Consider the following 16,216-nt stretch of genomic DNA (forward strand, 5'->3'; position numbering starts at 1 on the left):
TGTTGAGGAGGATGTGGAAAATGTAAATTGGTGCAGCCACTATGGAAAACAGTATGGAGTTTCCACAAACAAACAAACAAACAACCATTTGATCCAGCAATCCCATTTCTGGTTATATATCCAAAGGAAGTGAAAACAGGATCTCAAAAAGATGTCTGTGCCCCCATGTTCTATTCACAATAGCCAAGATATGGAAATAACCTTGTCCATGAGTTGATGAATGGTTAAAGAAAGTGTTATAGATATACGTACTGCCATTTGTGACAATTTGGGTAAAACTTGAGGGCATTATGCTAAGTGAAATAAGTCAGGCAGAGAAAAGCAAATTGATGTCACTTAAATGTGGAATCCAATAAAAGCCCAGCCCATTAAAAAGGAGAGTAGAGTGGTGGTTACCAGCGCCTGGGGAATGTAGGAAATGTGGAGATATTGTTCAAAGGGTACAAGCTTCTAGTTGTAAGATTGACAGGTTCTGAGGATCTAATGTACAGCATGGTGATCATAGCTAATTACTAATGCATTATATACTTGAAAGTTGCTAAGACAGTAGATCTTAAATGTTCTCCCCACAAAAAAGAAATGGTAATTGCATAATAGGATGGAGGTATTAGTTAATGCTATGGTGGTAGGTAATCATTTTGCAATATATTAATGTATCAAATCAACATGTCTTACACCTTAAATTTACACAATGTAATATGTCAAATATATCTCAATGAAGCTATAAAATATGTAAGTAAATAAAAGGAAAATGTGAATCCTAGGATAAGAATGTTATAATATGATGGTCTAGGCTGGAGAAAATGCTAGATATCTGGAATTTATTTGTACTCCTAAATTTCCTCAGGCTGGGGTAACATATCTAATTTTCCATCCAATTGTGTGTTATCTGAGTGATGTGCAAGGTAGAAGTCAAGGAGAGAGTTATATCTTTGATGAAAGAGGGAAAGAATTCTGCTTCCATTGTTCCCAAGTTTATTCCATGAATAAATAAGATCAATACCTATGTTAAAGTAGTATAGTCCCACTGCATCACTTAATCTCAAGGAAAACAATCTATTACATATTTAAGAATAGTTTGTCAGACTAAAGCCTCTGGTTGACAGAGTAACCATCAAAAAATTCTTTATGTGGGTGGAGTGGTGAAAAGCTCCTACCTCCTTTGATCAAAAAGAAGGTTTAAAAATGGTGTTATGAAAAAGCTGTTACGAACTTTAAAATAAATAACACATGTTAACATAAGAACATAGAGGTATAAGAACCTCTCATATAAGAATGGGAGAGGTGATTTCTAGTGTTGATTTTATAAAATAAATTATTAGTCTACAATAACATGTTAGGTGAAATATTTAGGGTAGTTTTAGTTCCCTTTTATAGTAACCTATACAAATAGGGAGACATTAGTTACAAATATCTGTGTTCATGTAAAAAGGAGCAGGGAACAAAAAAATGGTGTTATGAAATCAGTTTTAAAAAATTGATGTCTAATTCCAGCTAAATTGTGTGTATATTTAGATACAACTTTGGTAATCTCACTAAGTGTCAGTATTTTGCCAAGTAAAAGCTCAAGAGGAAAGAAATAAGATTGAAAGAACTTCCTCTTCTGGAAGACCCATGAAAGTCACATGGACAGGTATCTTTTCCTGTTTATAATTCAATTTTGTAGGGTGCTAGACAGACCTAGTGACAAAGGGGTGTAATTTGAGAATAATGATGCACAATGCATGGCTTGTGTGGCACACCATTTATTCTTCCCTGTACTTGCATAATCATACTTTTATGCTGATTGACTCTACAAGCTTAATACTCAGGATGTACGCTTTGCTACCTTTTCTGGATATTTTATTAACAAAAAAATTATATCATGCTGATCCAATTTCATGTTTCAGAGATCCAGCTGCAGAATAGATGATGAAGCCACATAAGTTATTAGCTTAGCTGAATGCATAAAAACTTTAATCAATAATCAGTTTGCATATTTTAATGGAACCAGTGCAATGACTGTGATAATCAAAAAATACATATCAAACGAATTTATATTCTTAGTTTATTCTGAAGAGTAAATTAGTGCTATTTAGGCTGGTATTTTCAAAGTAAATAGATATTTGTGAACTTAAAAAGAGATAAATACCAGAATTTTTCTTCTGCAATTTTTGTTTTTTAATCCTCCCTCTCCCCCCAGAAAAAGTCTCCAGATATTAACACAGAAACTCTGTTTACCAGATTGGCAGCAGAACTATCCCCAAACCTATCCAACCATGGATTTGTCAAACATAGCAACTGGGGACCTTCTAGAAGAACATGATTGACAGAGACTCAGGGATGTAGACCATACTTGGACCAAGGCTGATTGATTTCTGACTAAGAGGGTCAGTTGAATGGTTCAGGAATAGTTTCTTCACTACACATGTTGATGCAGTCAGTTTTCAGGGTATTACGTCAAAAATCTCAAGTGATTGGCTTAAAGAAAGTTTTAACTTCTGGTATCTAATTCAGCAAGCCTCTATTATACTACTATGTGCCAAAAACTATTTTAGATATTGGAGGTGGTATTGTGATCTTGTTACCTGTCTTCCAGGACCTTATACTTTAGCAAATTATTTAGGGAGACGGATGCTTGCATAGCTAATAGAACACAGAATGATAAGCAATAGAATATAACCCAGGGTTATAGAACATAGAGGATGCTTGTGAGAGGGGCTGAAAGAAAAGGTAAAATTTGAGTGGGCCTTGAAGGTTAGAAAGGTTGCTGACTCCAATAGCTGGCAATGACAGGCATTCCAGGCAGAGTGGTATTCTTCGCATTTCTTGAACAGCAGAGTCCTTTTTCATTGAAACTGGAAAAAAGGTTTTTGTCAAGGTTAAATGTACATTTAGAGATACTTTCATCACTTTTTCATTTTATAAAAAGTAAGCTGACTGCTACTAGAAATCAGAGTCTTGACATATCTGCTGTTTTCAGGTTGCTGGTTAGACAGCACTGCTGCCTGTACTGTGTGCTTGGATAACTCCAGCTAAAACTAGGAACTGGGCCTCAGCCATGTATGCAAGAACAGAATAAATGAGGCAGATGTTTTCCTGACTTCTGCTCTTTTGAATCTGCTCTGTGCAGAAGGGAGACGTTGTTTGCTTCAAATTATTTAAGTACAGCATTTGTCACTTCTGTAATTCACTTACCACCACCAGATATGCAATTACTTTAACTGCAAGCCACTTGCATCTTAGTTTTACTGTCTAAAAATATGTCAGCTTTTATTTGAAGAGCTAAGATTGAAATTGTCACTTGGGGCCATTCCAAAACTTTGCTAATTGTGCACTTTAAGTAGAGTAATATTGAATTAATTTTCCTCTTGGATTTTAAGAAAAATAATTACTCATGTCATGGTTTTCATTTATAACTATCTTTTTACATTATTATTATTATTATTATTATTTTGGTACGCGGGCCTCTCACTGTTGTGGCCTCTCCCGTTGCGGAGCACAGGCTCTGGACGCACAGGCTCAGCGGCCATGGCTCATGGGCCCAGCCGCTCCGTGGCATGTGGGATCTTCCCGGACCAGGGCACGAACCTGTGTCCCCTGCATCGGCAGGCAGACTCTCAACCACTGCGCCACCAGGGAAGCCCAGGGCAGATTGCTTTAATGCTGCATGCCACCAGTAAGTTTGCTGCTGCTAAAGAAATGTTCTTATTTGGCAAGAAATGGGAATGGCAAGAGAGAGAAGTCTAATCAGATACCATACTGCTCCTGACCCAACTGGGCATCTTGACAATGTAATGCCACATTGGGATAATTTAGGTGTTTTGATTGAAAGTTAGTCTCACACAGGTTACCCTAAATCATGGAGTTATTATAAGTTACCATAGTAACCCTGCTCTGGGGCTCTGTTTCTCTGGGCCACCAAAGTATCACTGTTGATACAGGGCTCTCTCTCTCTCATGGAATCTTGACTTCTTTCTCTTCAATTACAAATATTTTCTTCTGCTACCAACAAGAAGGTTATCTTATTATTCAATCAATTACTAGCAGGAAAGAGTTTGATTGGTCTAGCTAATTACCTGATGGGGTTAGCCCTCCTTGAATCAGGTGGTCCACTTGTGATACAGTAAGCGCTATCCCCTGCTCAAGCAGCCGCCCAGTGATGCTTTCATTAGCAGGAGCTATGGAAAGAGCAGTTTCCCTTAGAAGAGGACAATGAGAGTGACAATATTGGCACAAAGTACTCAGAGCTAACTGAAAAGCCATAAAACTTTCTTATCTGAAACCAATATTTCCCATATTCACACCAGTCAAGATTAATTGCTCCTTCCTATGGGCTTCCATAACATTTTAAAATAAGTTTATTGAGGTTTAACTGACATACAATATTCTGTACATGTGTAAAGTGTAAAAGTGGATGATTTTTGACATATGTATACATTCATGAAATCATCGCCATAATCAAGATAATTAATATTTACATCAACATAAAATGTTCTCTCTGTTATTCCATAGAGGGATAAATGACAAAGATCCTTCCCTGAAGGAAATGAATGTCAAGTGAAAAACATGTAAAGAACTCATTTCAGATGGGCTAGACAGAATGAAACTGCATACAGTGCACTGTGTTTTCTATTCAAGATTTTCAATTCCTGAAAGAAAGAATGAATCTTATTTACTTGGTGTGGATCCTGTGCCCACCCCTGGATCAACAACTGTGGCCAAGGGATTAGGATCTCATAGAATTAACATGACCACTGTTGGCCTATCGCCTCTGCATATAGGGGCCATTCCCAGAGAAAGGAGAATTGTAAGCTGGGGCATCATTCCAAGAGGTGTTTACTATAGGATGATAGAGGTTAAGAGACAACCAACATCAAACAAAATATGAACCTTAATTTCCTCTTTCCTACTCTACCACATCTGCATTATACTGTTGAACTTTCTGTCTGGTAGAAATTTTGATTCGTAGTGATTTGCCTTTCTCTAGGAATTTGAAAACCCTACTTTTTTGACATAAAATTTGTATGTCTAATTAGCTACCTTTAATTTCTTGTCATTCATTTTTGAAAGTGTCTACTTCAGAGTTAATGCCACAAAATTTGCATGTCTACTCAATTCTAACCCTCAACGAAACACACACACACACACACACACACACACACACGCTCACACACACATGCACATATACAGCCTGCCTCTCTCCAGGATTCTTTGTGTATCTGTTTTGTTTTGTTTTTAACCAGGCAATTTACCTATGTGCAATTGTGGGCATGATATAATGACTTTGTGGGTGGAGAATTCAGTTTGTATCAGTCTCCAAGTAGTTCTAAGAACCAGGAATAGAGAAAGTATTGTAGATTCTGGAGCTGTTCCTGTTTTGATCCTTAAACAGGATTAAAGGAAGAAAAATTAAAGAGACTGAGAATGGAGTGAACTAGGTTTTGTCTGGTCTGGAGATATGAGGATCGGAGCCATCTTTTTAAGGTTTTAAAGGGCATGAACAATTTCTACAAAAGGAATTGGGATTAGTTGTTCTTTTTGCAGCAGAACATCACAATACAAGGAACTGAATTTACATCTAAGCAGGAAAATTGTTCCTTAGTCATAGGAAGGAACTTTTTTGCTTGTTGATATGTTAAGTTGGAAGAATGGGTAACTGAGGGTAAGTGGCATTTCTGCTTCCTGGAGAGCTCTAGAGAAGGGCAAATAATCCTACATTGTACCAAACTGTACTGATCCTACACTGTAACAAAGTTGAGGAAAACAGAAATTTTCTCAGACTTTTTTACAACTCTTCAACTCTGCTATTCCTGATGATTTCCAAATGCTACTCCATTGGCGGCAAGTATCACTTAAAGACTTCTCTGGAAAGAGAGACCTTGTAGACTCTTTTCCAGGTCTTTTGTAGTTTAGTTGTCTCTCAAGTCGAGTAAACATTTCCTCACTGGATATTCACTTATTTGCACAATGCATAAAAATTAGACATACTTTTGGATCTATTTATATATCACGTGTTGGGCTTAATTAGCCTGAAGTTTGAACAAATAATAGCATTTTCTTTTATGGCTCTCCACCCTGGGGATTGCAATAATTATTAATAGCAACAAGGGATTTCAATAGTGAAGATATTGGTTTAATAATAACTCAGAGTTCTTTAAAGAGACTCAGGGAGTCCACAGAGGCTCTCCCCTCCCTTCTCCAAAGTCATAAAATGACAGTAGCAAAAGAAGTGGAGTGTAAAGAAATTTAAACTATCCTCTGATGAAGAGCAGAGATGTAACTGTGGGTAGGCCTTGGGCTGGAGTTTCTACAGTGCCCCCACCAACCAAAAAAAATATAATAAAACCAGTCTGTTTAAGGAAAAAGAGGCCTCCCCTCATCTCCACCATATGCAGATGTCTTTCAAAAGACTTGACCAGCCTGTGGGAACAAAGTATTTGACCTCCGAGACACCATCCTAGCAGTGTTTGAAGGAGCTTGCTAATCTTAAGGACCATGCCACACATCAAAGGAAAGGAAAATGGCAGCTTTTTGACAAAGTACTCTAAAGGGAGGCTACCATGTGGTCTTTAGAAAGTTAACATTTGGCAGAGCTTGGCTAGACTGTGAGATCTTCAAGGGCAGAGAAGTTATTTGGTTTCCCTCCCCATAGAGGATTATGGGAATGCAACATAATGGTTAAATTATAGACTGAACAAAGCCTAATTTGTGAGATAAGGCTATAGCTAACAAGGATATATTCATGTTTTCCAAAGGCAAATGGCTTCATTCACCCATTACTTACTAAGTACTTCCGTGTTGTGCAGTGTGTTAAGAGCTAGGGATTCAGTCCTGATTAAGACATTATTCCTGTCCTAGAAGGTCTTACACGCTTGGGTAAGGGGTGGGGACTGACTAGTAAACGGGTGATTAAAATGCAGCTAGTCAGGTATTTCCATATGGGAAATATGGGGACAGTGGGATGGAGTACAGAGGAGGGCAAGCGCTTTGCCAGGACTGGGCAGGGGAAAATGGAGGTAGGCATGGATTTTGGAGAATTTGCTATTTTGTATGCTCTGTGCCACAAGTCCTCTCTGTTAGAATGACTAAGAAATGCTGAATGAATTTTAATTTTCTTTAATGTTCCAATTCTTTTTTGATATTTAACTAAAATTAATTTTTTGCAATGCACCATTACAGAAAAAGAAAGGAAAAAATTTCCAATTCCTTATTCAATAGGTAATTTCCTATATGAATGAGATGGTGTCAAATGAAACACATTCATTCATTCAAAAAATTACATCTTAATGCCTCAAGAAGAATGTGAGCAAGAATTCACCAGACAGAACTTGGAAAATACTCCACCAAGCCCCACTGAGCTGTCCTTGCCAAGGCGAAGGACAGGTAATTTGCTGTGACTAATAGAAAAACATAAAGAACATTAATATGAAAAATGAAAGCATAATCCATGGTATAACAGGCAATGAAACCATTCGCATAACTGATTATTCTCCAAGGTAACATGTTCTTCCTCTCAGGAATCTTTTTCTTTGGCCCAGTCTTTTAAAAGCCTGCTAAAGTGACATCACTTGAAAGGTCATGGGAGCAGCTGTCTTTATCCTCGTGTCCAGAGAGTGATACTGGGACACTCATAATTTGAGGAAAGAATTATTAAAGAAAATACTTAGAGACCTTGGCGATGTTATATGTTCCCTCTGAACATCCTGAGACATAATATTAAGAAACAATGATTGTAATATTAGTGCGTTTTAATTTGAAACTTAGTAGCAGGCTATTAGAGGACCTAGGGTTCAATCTTAGCTCCACTGCATGTTAGCTTTGTGTACTTGGACAAGTCACTTATCTCCACGTGATTCTCAGTTTCTTTATCAGTAAATTGGAGATAATATGATCTCCTCTGCTTATCTTGCAAGGTTGAGAAAAACCAAATAAAAGAGCACTAGTGGAAGCTTTTAAAGACCATAACGATTAAACATAAAAGGATTATTAAGAAAACCCTGACTAATTTTTATGTTGTTAGGTTAGATCATACCAGCTTATCAAAGTGAATTGTTTTGTATATGTTGTTCTTCTTGAAGTTCAAAGAAGAATAGAGCAAATTATGTCCCTTTATATATGGAAACCTTTGATCTTCTGAAGGTAGTTATTTCCATAGAAACTCTAAATCTGCTGTGGGAACATCCCAAATGCTCATATCCTCCCATGGCTTTGGGTGATAAAAGAGGCAGATACAAGGCAGAATTGGCAAACACAGTAGCCATTGTGTGCTGACAGGGCCAAGGTGACTTATGTTTTTTTTTTTTCAATGTGTTGTGGGCCTTGATAGCACATTAATGACTGGCTAGTGTCCTTACCCTGTGTTATCTTATATGGACAATCTACCTGAAGTCTAGAGGGTGGTATATTGTAATGGCCAAGAGCAAGAGATTTAAGGGAAGGTAAATAATTGCTTTAGATCCTGGCTCTGCTATTTAATAGCTCTGTGATCGAGAGTAAGTTACATAAACTCACTGAGCCTGAGGTTCCAGTTTCCATTAAAATGGACATGACAGTAGTATACAACTCATTTAGGGATGTTGGGAGGATTGAATGAGTTAATATCTGTAAAGAGGCTGAGCAGAGCCGCTGGCAGGAGGGCAGAGGGACCTACGGAGGGGAGCAAGATGGCGCAGACTCAGGGCACCAGGGGGAAAGTCTGTTACTACTACGATGGGTTTTTGTGAGAATCCAGTAAGAAAATGAATGTGAATGTGCTTTGACACCATAAAGTGTAATGACGTGCAAGAGGTGAGCTGTGACTTACAATAATTCTGAGTAGTGATGGTTAGTATTCTGTTGTGGGAGTGAATTCCCTGGAGATAAAGTGAGGGGATGTTGGAAATTACATTGGATGTAGTTTCCAATTATGTTTTATATTATGGACAAGGCCACCCAATGAAGCCTCACTGAATCTGCATGACTCACAATTTGCTCCTTAACTATGGCCTCGACCGAAAGATGGAAATTTATCACCCTCGCAAAGCCAATGCTGAGGAGAGAACCAAGTACCACACTGATGACTACATTAAATTCTTGCGCTCCATCTGCCCAGATAACATGTCCGAGTACAGCAAGCAGATGCAGAGATTCTACGTTGGTGAGGACTGTCTGGTATTTGATGGCCTGTTTGAGTTCTGTCAGCTATCTCCTGGTGGCTCTGTGGCAAGTGCCCTGAAAATGAACAGCAGACGGACATCGCTGTGAATTGGGCTGGGGGCTTACACCATGCAAAGAAGTCCGAGGCATCTGGCTTCTGTTACGTCAATGTCAATGATATCGTCTTGGCTATCCTGGAGCTGCTGAAGTATCACCAGAGAGTGCTGTATATTGACATTGATATTCACCATGGCGATGGCGTGGAAGAGGCCTTCTATACCACAGACCGAGTCGTGACTGTGTCCTTTCATAAATATGGAGAGTACTTCCCAGGAACTTAGGACCTACGGGATATTAGGGTTGGCAAAGGCAAGTATTATGCTGTTAACTACCCTCTCTGAGATGGGATTGATGAGGCCATTTTCAAGCCAGCCATGTCCAAAGTAATGGAGATGTTCCAGCTCAGTGCAGTCGTCTTACACTGTGGCTCTGATTTCCTGTCTGGGGATCAGTTAGATTGCTTCGATTCGACCATCAAAGGGCAAGCCAAGTGTGTGGAATTTGTGAAGAGCTTTAACCTGCCTATGCTGATGCTGGGAGGAGGTGGCTACACCATTATAATGTCTCCCGGTGCTGGACTTATGAAACAGCTGTGGCCCTGGACATGGAGATCCCTAATGAGCTTTCATACAACGACTACTTTGAATACTTTGGACCAGATTTCAAATTTCACATCAGTCTTTCCAATATGACTAACCAGAACACTAATGAGTATCTGGAAAAGCTCAAACAGCAACTGTTTGAGAACCTGAGAATGCTGACCCGCATTCCTGGAGTCCAAATGCAGGCCATTCCTGAGGATGCCATTCCAGAGGAGAGTGGTGATGAGGATGAAGAAGACCCTGACAAGCACATCTCACTGTGTTCCTCGGACAAACAAATTGCCTGTGAGGAAGAGTTCTCCGACTCTGATGGGGAGGGAAAAGAAGGTCTCAAGAACTCTTCCAACTTCAAAAAAGCCAAGAGAGTCAAAACGGAATATGAGAAAGAGAAAGACCCAGAAGAAAAGAAAGAAGTCACAGAAGAGGAGAAAACCAAGGAGGAGAAGCAAGAAGCCAAGAGGGTCTGAGCAGACCTCTCCAGTTCTGGCTTCTTGCCAAGTTCCCCACCTTTATCTTGCACCTCCTCTGATTTTATATTTTCTATTTCTCTGTGTATTTATATAAAAATATATTAAATATAAATATCCCCAGGGACTAGACAGGAACCAGGGCCCCGAGCTCAGGGCACATGTGTTAGGTGAAGCTTTTCTAGTAGCTGCCTCACCACCCATCCCTCCTGAATTCTTAATTTTGAACCATAACGGGTGCCAGGTCTGGCTAGAAGGGATACACTTAAGCACCCATAGGAGAAAATCTTGAAGTGCCTGCTTAGTAGCTTTGAAAAGGTGCCCTTATTGAGCATTTTAGAAGGGGTGACTGGATCTTCAGGGACTCCCTGGTCTTTTCAGGCTCCTTAAGGTAACATCAGCCATTTTTAGATTGGTTCTGTTCTCATACCTTTCTACTGGCCCCCAGTAAGCCAAGAAACTCACACTGCCTGCCCTCTCTGTCCTCCCACAATTCTGCAGGTGAAGATTGTTAGTCTAGTTTCCTTTTTGAGATACTGTTTTCATTTTTGTGAGAATCTTTGTAATAAAATGGTACATGTCTATACACTAAAAAATGTGTATATACAAAGAGACCGAATCCTTGGTATTCAACAAATATTAACTATTTTATTAGTTAGCCCTCAACATCTGGGATGGATGGGAACAGTAAGAGGTTGTTTCAGGTGAGAACCATCACATCGAATTATGGAGATAAGAGTAATGGAGCTAAAAGGAGCAATAGAAACAGTGATTGAAAACATAGCTCTGGCATTGTAGAGTCTAGGTTCAGAGTCCAGCTCTATGTGACCTTAGACAAGTCAGTTAACTCTCAGAGCTTCACTTTAAATCGTGAGGATCATATTAATTGCTTTTTCACAGGGCTGTTTTGAAGGATCAGTTAAGTGATGCATATGAAATGCAAAAGAGGATTGTCCCAATCATGTGCATCTGTTATAATTCCTATCGTTAAGTGGTCTTCTGTCCTTCCACCTTTCGCCATGGGCAGAACTGTGAAGTCCTAAACAGTCTGACCTCATGAGTTGAGTCCCACTGAGTTGGAATTAGTGCAAATGTACATGTAGACTCGTGTCCTCCTTTGTACTGTCCTTGAAGGATAGGTCTGCTAAAAAGTGAAAGATACCATGCATATATGGCCATTGATCAAAGGTGCCAGAGCAATTTAGTGGAGGGAAAATAGTCTTTTCAACAAATAGTGCTGGATCAACCAGACATCAATACAGGAAAAAAGTGAACATGAAATTTTACCTTGTGCCATACACAAAAATCACCTCGAAATGGATAATAAATGTAAATGGATTCTCAATGGAACTAAATATAAAGCCCCAAACTCTAAAGTGTTTAGAAGACAACATAGGAGACAATCTTTGTGACTTTGGGGTAGGTAAAAGTTCATAGATAGAATACAAAAAGCACAAAAGTATTTAAAAATGATAAATTTAATGTTATCAAAATTAAAAACTTTTGCTCTTTGAAAGATATTGTTGAGAAAATGAAAAGTCAAACCTTGGAATAGAAGAAAATATACACAGCACTTATATCAGACAAAATACTTATATCCAGAATATATAAATGCCTTTTACAACTCCTTAGTGAGAAAACAACCAATAAAAATGGGCAAAAGATTTGAACAGATATTTCATGAAAGAAGATGGCCATGAATAGCCATCAAATGAACGATACAAAATTCCCACCACCTCTTCCCATACATTTCTCTATTTTCTCCTTTCCTTTTGCTTCTTATTATCCTCTTGTCCTGAGGAGAAAAGCTTTCGGAGGGCTCAAGTTCAGTGGTCTGTATTTGTCCTAAGGTCATACAGCTGGTTGTAGGCAGAACCAGAAGCCAAAGCCTAGCGTCCTGACTTCCTGGGTGCGGATTCTTCATGGGCCAATGAAAGGAGTGTGGCCTGGGGTGCCGTGGGCCTTGTTGGTTTCCCTTTCTTTCCACCTTCAGATTAAAGTTGTGCGGTTCTTTAAAACTGGCAGTCCAGCAGAAGTAGAGCCAGTGTTAGTTGCTGAGATCTAGTAGGTGTTTCTGTTTCACCCTGAGTGGCAGAATTACACCTTAGCACTTTGGGCGAAGATCAGCATTGGCTTTTGGCCCCCTGAATCAAGGCATAAATTTATAAAGCTGTAGCAGAGTTGTGCTTTCAAGCTGATGTTCTCAGTTATTTGTAAAGTTTTGTAAAATGTTTTTCTCTCTTGCCGGTCTGAAAAAAAAATCGTTTCCCCAGAACTGCCTAGAATCATCTGCCACTAACTAGCTGTGTGACCTTGGGCAGTCACGTCCCTCTCTGCACCTCAGTTTCCTCATGAGTAGGACTGGGGATTGAACCAGTTGATCTCTGAGGGCCCTTCAGATTTGACATTTTCTACGGTCTCTTGTTCCACGATTCTGTCAACTGCCTTAACATTGAAATGCCGCCAACATATATTTAGATATATTTTTTGCTGTCGATTTGCAGTCTCTGGGATTCCTCTGCCTTGTTTATTGCTTCCTTAGAGCTGTATTGCATAATTTGCCTGCTTAGGATCTTGCTGTTTCCTATAGATGGTGTCTGAAAGGTGAAGACAAGTATTCAGTGCAGGAGCCCAGCCACAGACCCATCCCTTTCTGACAACAAAGCTATGTGTTGCTCCCTTTTCTTGTCCTCTGCCCCTCTTCCAGTTTGTTCCATTGCTACATTTGGGTTATATGATTACATCTGCAATAGCAGGCACAGATGTTTTTATGTTTTTCTCACTCAATTGTATGGTTCATGGTGAAATGGATTTTTTGAGCAGATGCTCACATGTGGGTGCTATTCTTTTCTCTCCTGATACATTCTCTACACAAACAGCAGATTGTGTGTCTGGTGTGAGTTTGAGCCTACCGAGAGAAGAATTCAAGCTGAATAACACTGGGCTGATTTTCAAGCTCCTAAAAAAATAATTCAGGCACTAAATTTGACAAACTCTTTGTAGCGCCCCTGCAGCCCAGATCCAGACCTGTATCTCCAGCCTTTGCCAGTTTTACATGAGGAGGCCGAGATTAAGCATTTGTCCTTTGAAGGACTGCCTGATGAAGGAAAATGATAACAGATTCATTTTCAAAAGAGCTGGACTCAGTTGCTCTGTCACTGTGACCTCTGAGACTCAAGGCATGTTATTTAACCTCTGTTTCTTCATCTATGAGATGGAACTGACAATACAAAGCTGGTGTGGATCATTGAAAGAATTGCCAAGTAGCAGAGGTCCCTGCTTAAGTCTAATCCATGTCCACTACTGGGCATGTACGGCTAATTGGAACCGACTGACCAGAAGTCTATTTGCACAAAGGACTGAGAAGCCTCCAGGGAGAGAGGCACATCTGTGGAAGGGTTAAGAGCTTGGGTTTAACCCAAATTTCAGTAGTGCCAGGGTTTCTCATCCTGGGCACTATTAAAATTTGGGGTTAGATAATTGTTTATTGTGATGGCTGACCTGTTCATTGTAGGATGTGTAGCAGCATCTCTGGCCTCAACCTAGTAGTGCACCCCAGCCCCCCTCAAAGTTGTGACAACTAAAATTGCTTCCAGATATTGCCAAATGTGCTCTAGCGTGGTAGGGGTCCAACTGAGAACCACTGCCTTAGAGGCACTCAATACTGGCTTTAAATTCACTTACTCAATGTCATGCAGCTAGTAACCCCCTGTGCTTCAATATTCTCATTTGTAAAATGGGGGCTTAGCTATTTTGCAGAAATGATTGTTGAGTGAATTAAAACAACAGATTTGTACAAACCTTGGCACATAGTAACACAGTAACTCCCTACCACCATAGGACCTTTGGTTGTTTCTTACCTTTGTCTAAGATATGCTCTTTCTCTCACCCTGTGTCTATCTTGTTGTCTCCAGCTCATCCTTCAGATCTCAACTAAAGAGCCATTTCCAAGAGGAAGCCTTCCTTGATTCCTCAGACTATATCAGAGTTCAGAGGACTCGTAGCACTTATTTTGTTGATATTATACATTATAAGACTTGGGGGATCATTTCATTAACATCTGTTGGACTGCTAGGCTGTAAGCTTCATGAGGGCAGGTGCTATGTCTCTCTTGTTCACTGTTGAATTGTCAGAGCTCTGGACAGAGCCTGAAACAAAACATGCATTTAATAAAATATTACTGAAGGAAAGGAGGAAGAAAGAAATGAAGAGCTCAACAAACATTGCAAATACCATTAAACTTTAATTCCTCTAAGGAGTTATAGGCAGCTGATCAGCCCAGTAAACAGAATTCAGTGACAAGAGAGGAACAGTAGTTTTTTTTGTTTGTTTGTTTTTATTGAAATATAGTTGATTTACAGTGTCATGTTAGTTTCAGGTGTACAGCACAGTGATTCAGTTATATATATATACATATATGTGTATGTATATATATATATATATATATGTATATATATACTTTTTCCAGATTCTTTTCCCTTATAAGTCATTACTAAATATCAAGTATAGTTCCCTGTGCTATATAGTAGGTCCTTGTTGGTTATTTTATATATAGTAGTGTGTATATGTTAATCCCAAACTCCTAATTTATCACTCCCCCCCTTTCCCCTTTGGTAACATAAGTTTGTCTTCTATGTGTGTGGGTCTATTTCTGTTTTGTATATAAGTTCATTTGTACCTTTTTTTTAGATTCTACATATAAGTGATACATATGATATTTGTCTTTGTCTGGCTTACTTCACTTAGTATTATAATCTCTAGATCCATCCATGTTGCCGCAAATGGCATTATTTCATTCATTTCTATAGCTGAGTAGTATTCCATTGTATAAATATACCACATCTTCTTCATCCATCTGTCAATGGGCATTTAGGTTTCTTCCATGTCTTGGCTATTGTGAATAGTGCTGCGGTGAACATTGGGGTGCATGTAACTTTTCGAATTATGGTTTTCTCTGGATATACAGTAAGTCCCCTACATATGAATGAGTTCCATTCTGAGAGCACATTCATAAGTCCAATTTGTTCATAAGTCCAACCAAGTTAGCCTAGGTACCCAACTAACACAATCGGCTATATAGTACTGTACTGTAATAAGTTTATAATACTTTTCACACAAAAAATACATAAAAAACAAACACAAAAAATAAAACTTTTTTTTTTTTTTGCATTACGCGGGCCTCTCACTGCTGTGGCCCCTCCCGTTGCAGAGCACAGGCTCCGGATGTGCAGGCTCAACGGCCATGGCTCATGGGCCCAGCCGCTCCACGGCACGCAGGATCCTCCCGGACCGGGGCACAAACCTGCGTCACCTGCATTGGCAGGCGGACTCTCAACCACTGCACCACCAGGGAAGCCCAAGAAAACATTTTTGATCTTACAGTATAGTATCTTGAAAATTACAGTAGTGCAGTACAACAGCTGGCATAAAGGGGGTGGCATCGAGTGAACAGGCAAGAAGAGTTACTGACTGGAAGAGGGAAAGGAGGTGGGAGGTAGTAGAGGTGAAGGATCATCAGCAATAGGAGATAGAAGGCAAGCTGCAATTTCACTCATGCCTGACATTGATGGAGCACACGTTCACATCTTTTGAAAGTTCACAACTTGAAGGTTTGTATGTGGGGGACTTACTGTATGCCCAGGAGAGGGATTCCAGGATCATATGGTAGCTCCATTTTTAGTTCTTTAAGGAACCTCCATACTGTTCTCCATAGTGGCTGTACCAATTTACACTCCCACCAGTAGTGTAGGAGGGTTCCTCTTTCCCTATACCCTCTCCAACATTTATTATTTGTATACTTTTTGATGATGGCCATTCTGACTGGAGTGAGGTGACACCTCATTTTAGTTTTGGTTGCATTTCTCTAATAATTAGCAATGTTGAGCATTTTTTCATGTGCCTGTTGGCCATCTGTATGTCTTCTTTGGAGAAATATCTATTTAGTTCTTCTGCCCATTTTTTGATTAATAC

At 39.4% G+C, this 16,216-nt stretch overlaps 1 pseudogene across 1 annotated transcript; it reads left to right on the forward strand.

Moving 5' to 3' along the window:
• The first annotated feature begins 8,645 nt into the window (after positions 1 to 8,645).
• On the forward strand, positions 8,646 to 10,246 carry LOC309978061 (histone deacetylase 1-like; annotated as a pseudogene). Its single transcript has 2 exons — positions 8,646 to 8,701; positions 8,879 to 10,246. The product of its transcript is annotated as a histone deacetylase 1-like (transcript).
• Positions 10,247 to 16,216: the final 5,970 nt, after the last annotated feature.

This window comes from Leucopleurus acutus (assembly GCF_964270905.1).
Source record: "Leucopleurus acutus genome assembly, chromosome: X".
NCBI classification, from domain to species: Eukaryota; Metazoa; Chordata; class Mammalia; order Artiodactyla; family Delphinidae; genus Leucopleurus; species Leucopleurus acutus.